Below are 4,964 nucleotides of genomic sequence, written 5' to 3' on the forward strand. Positions count from 1 at the left end.
TACCACAGATCTACTCTCGCTGCACTGCATCACATACCACTTCCTGCAGATCATATGCTTCACGGCACTCTGTTTCTTTAGAAATACGTCCTGTGATGGGTCTCGAGACGTAGCAACACCAAGCACAGCGAATAATCACTGCACTAACTGCTGCTGTCGAGGACGGGAATTCCGAGACAGAATGTGTCGTCCTTAACTGTCAACTGACCCTGAATATATATGTTAGTTTGCCGCACAGCTACCCACACTCTGCTTGAATGAGCCCCAGCTTCGCACCTCACTATACATTCTCAATTTACACTATTAACTTTGGGGACGTTGTCACCTGCTATCAGTACATTAACACACCTAGACCAAATTGCGGTTACATGATGCATCCTGATGAACTGTATCATGGATACAACAGCCTGATACTGCGTGGACACCGTCTACATATTCTACGTGCCCACATCTGTTTGTATCATGTGACTGATTTTTTAAGCAAAAGCATTATAAGAATGCTGCTAGGATCGCATAGGTTGGTGTATTCCATTTGAATATGCGACAAAAAAAAAAGCTCTGGGAAAGATGTATTTCTCCTGGAATCATAGAATTTGATTAGGGTATGTATGGATGCATTTAGTCGATCAGTGTGAGTGTGTAAGATTGGGATAGAAGTGTATCCATAATACTGGTGTGATGTACCTCCAATTATGCACTGTACAGCTGCTTGCAGTGCATACGTTTTAGATGCAGGATGTTCGTAGGTGATGGAGCTGTCTGCAAGTAGGAGGGAAGACCTGTGATGGAGATGGTTTTTGACCTGAATTCATTTTGGAACAGACTTAAGTGCATTCAGGTCAGAAACCATCTCCATCACAGGTCTTCCCTCCTACTTGCAGACAGCTCCATCACCTACGAACATCCTGCATCTAAAACGTATGCACTGCAAGCGGCTGTACAGTGCATAATTGGAGGACCATCACACCAGTAGTATGGATACCCTTCTATCCCAATCTTACGCACTCACACTGATCCTTCCAGCGCAGGGGATCCCGGGTTCGATTCCCGGTGGGGTCAGGGATTTTCTCTGCCTCGTGATGACTGGGTGTTGTGTGTTCTTCATCATCATTTCATCATCATTGACTCGCAAGTCGCCGAAGTGGCGTCACCTAAAAAGGATTTGCAATACGGCGGCCGAACTTCCCCGCACGGGGCCTCCCGCCCAACAATGTCATATGATCATTTCATTTTTTTGTCCCAAAATAATACGACTAGAAACCCCGCACAGTGTCATCGGAAGGGTTAGCTGCGGTAAAATGCCAAGCATCTGGAGCGAGCTGAGGTAGAATGCATATGCTGGGTTCAGATTCATTTGCTGGAATCCTTTAGAAAGCAATCCAAGGTCTAGGAACTGATAAGTGAGTGAGCTAAAGCAGAAGAATATATCAGGCTCAAATTCATTTGTATGGATCTCATCGAAATTTACAGTAATGGACACATATCGAAATATTTAACTGTAGTTCTTTACTTGAAACTTGATTGTTGCAGGTTAATGTTAACAGGCACCATCAGTATTAATGTACATGAGTATTCTTGACGGTGAATTACGCAGAAAGAAGCTACTCGTTTGAAAGTGGCCAAATTTCGCGTCACCTTACACGCACTGCGGACATACCTTACTTGCATTCCAAACAAACTGGGACCTAGCATTTGCGACGCAAATAATTTGTCTTCCTCTTCTGTTTTGGTGGAAAAATGCGACAATCTTCCTTCCATCCCCAGATAGTTTTTTCTCCTTTTCCAAGTCTTCATGGAGATGTACCTCCACTCCTAGAACTCGACCGACAGAAAATCTCAATTCTCGTGGAAGGTATTTATTATTCTTTCGCGCAATGAAAGTTCGTTTAGTTCTTTCGCCAAAGCTTTCATAAACTTCATCCTGGTAAGTACAGTTCTTTCCTTAAATGACGGATGACCAATATATCCACTGATAACACTCATTTCAAGAATACGGAAAAACACAGCCAGGATGCAGCGTTGTGTACGGCGGCTTGAACAATGTTTAGCAGTCTTTTCATGTATCAACACCACACTTTGTGTTATTACGGTGAGCTATAATCAGATTTTTCACTTTCGACATCATCGTCTAGGGGCTGATGTATTGTTTATGTAAGAACTACTACTCTTCCTCTCTTAAAAAAATAAGCACGCGAGAAATCAGCGTGATGTGTTTGGTAAATTCATAATGCGTTGTTCCAACTTCACGTCCACGGGAAGGCAAGAAAGATGCCAGAATTTCCTTTCGGATCTTTCACTTTCTTCCCACTACGGTTAGACCAATTTTCCGCAGCACGTCTGGAAGTTCGATTGACACATAACAGTTGTCAATGGCAGTGTTTCGGTTATATGTGCCATTGGGTTACAGAATCTGAAGATAGCATGAGTGGGAATGGCGTATTTCTTCTAGTCTGGGGAAATCCTGCTCCATCGATGTCTTTTCCACGAGAGAGATAGGTGATGAAAACCTGGAATCGGCGAGGCATTGAAGCTTCAGGTAGTACTTCACCGTTTTAGATGGATATACATTTTGAACTTAAAGCGTCATGAAAAGCCTATTTTCATTTCATCAACTGTAGCATTACCCAAGAACATAGGACCGCAGCGAATTTTCATTGAATTTATGGAGAATGTTATTATAGCAGCTGCTGGATCAGGAATCTTACGTAACACGCTGTCATTAGGGTTTTCAAATCTCAGGAGCTGAGATTTACAGCAAATCTTACTGATGACATAGCGATTCGACAAATAATACGACCTGTCCCATCAGTACAAAAGAGAGAACGTTTGTCTTCGTTATTCGATTTGAATACATAATCGTAGATTAGAAGGGCGATGAAACTCCTTGTTTTACACGTTGTAAAAGGTCTAACTTCTGTTCTCTCCACATTCATGTATTTTCCCAAATTTTTTTCAAAGTTTTCATTTGTCCATATGCGTATTTCGTTTACCATAACTGAAAATGTAGCTCTAAGCGGTGATTGTCTCCTGAGACTGTGTTGAAGTGCTGGTATCTTCAATATATTATGAGTTGAATTTCTGACATTCCTGTTTGGTTCTACTGTCGGCCATTTAAACTTATTTCTGCCATAGATGTATTTCGTAGCACGTTCCTCATCAACTTCTCTTTCTGATTCTCCTTCAGCCCTTTCCTCGCCATTTTCACTGTGTCCAGACACACTGGTTTCCGAATCATGTTTGCTTTGTATAAAATCACCCTCCTCCACATCAGAAAAATTGGAGTTGCGTATGTCACTCCACACTTCACCTATAATTCTTGAAAGCTTTTCTTCAAAAAATGGATCGTCTGTTCTTACATACAGTGGACCAGGGTTGCTTGAAATGGTCCAGTTACTGTCACCAAGAGATACAAAGAACAAAACAAACAAACTCAACGAACAAGAAAAATATTCAGTAAGACACTGACTTACACCAACACAGCCATGCGGTCCCCTGGACGTCGTTTCAACGAAACGAAACGAAACAAAGCACTTCTAACAATGACTGCTTGTGCAACAGGAAGCAGACTGAGAATGTGGAAACTACACGGCAGCTTATCTCTCCAAGATCACTAGCATACCCAGAAACAGGATTGTGGAAAGCAGTGTGACAGTACGGTCCTAGGAACCATACAACTGTAGTTAAGGGATAAATACCTTACGTGCTTCCTCTCCTGCAGCTCAGCAAACTGAGTCTTTTCCTACCAATTCACAAGCGGCGGGAAAGGGTGCAGGGGGTGACATCATAGGAGTGGGCGTGGAGGGGTTGGGGAGGTACGTTAGCGGAGGCAGCGCAAATGCCCTATTTCCCTTCAACATTTAAAATTCCCACCATGATGTCAGTGCCACCTTCTTGGATCTGACATCTTGCATTAATTTGTACAGAATGGATGCTGTGCCAGAAACTGCCTAGCCAATTTACTCAGGTTATGATTATGCGATGTGAGTGGAGGGCTGGATATTAATTCTGATGAGGTTGATTTAATTCTAATTTATTAATTTCAGATCTGGACAGGAATTGTTGAAGCTCTGTAGGATGACGGGTTAGTGAGTGTCCCCCTATCTCTCTGTGAGCAGAAAGCATCTCGAGCCGGCTTGCTTCAGCGGAAAGGGCATGGCGAAAACCTCAGGGTATTGCTCCTGGATACCTGAAAGTACGATGGCTATTCGGAAACTGAGGAACGATCGGTCGCGAAATGGAAACCACTGTAAAAATCCGACGAGGCTTTTCACAGATATTTTGGGCAGTGTCTCTAATATGCCCGTCGATGGCATCAAGACGCTCTTTTTCAGTCTGTGAGCGCTCTGTGAGAGAGTAAGGATGCCTAGAACAACAATGTCTCCCACCAAGAAGGAGGGCTCGCTGAGAGGCTTCGCCTTAATGAATGCAGCCCACCTACCACAACTGCCATGCACTTTCTTCTTCATGGCAATTCTCAGCGGCACTCTGCAGGGACAGTGAAGACGCTCCTGCAGCCTTTTCAATGTGAAGTGTTCGATCACCCATAGCACAGCCCTAATTGACTCGTCCTGAATATCATCTCTGTTCACATGAAACGTTGGATACGAAGACAACAGTTGGGCGCGGGCTACGCCCTATAGACCAGCGTATAGAATTATCAGAAAGCACAGGCGGCTGCCTTCTATGACGATGGTATTGGAAATTTGGTATAACGTTCCGACAAATATCTAAGTCGGAGATGTGACTATGTAGAGAAGTACCTGGAAGGTGTAGCTAAATGTGCAAAGAAAACTGTGGTTTCCATTTCACAACCGATCGTTCCTTACTTTCCGAACAATCCTCGTTTCACCACAAATCACCACCAAAGTCTTGACAATACCTTAGACCAGACCCTGATACACATCGTAACAATAGGAACACCACAAATGGCAGTTTTGTAAGCTTATTAAGATCAACAAAATCCT

This window comes from Schistocerca piceifrons, chromosome 3, assembly GCF_021461385.2.
Source record: "Schistocerca piceifrons isolate TAMUIC-IGC-003096 chromosome 3, iqSchPice1.1, whole genome shotgun sequence".
Taxonomy (NCBI): Eukaryota; Metazoa; Arthropoda; class Insecta; order Orthoptera; family Acrididae; genus Schistocerca; species Schistocerca piceifrons.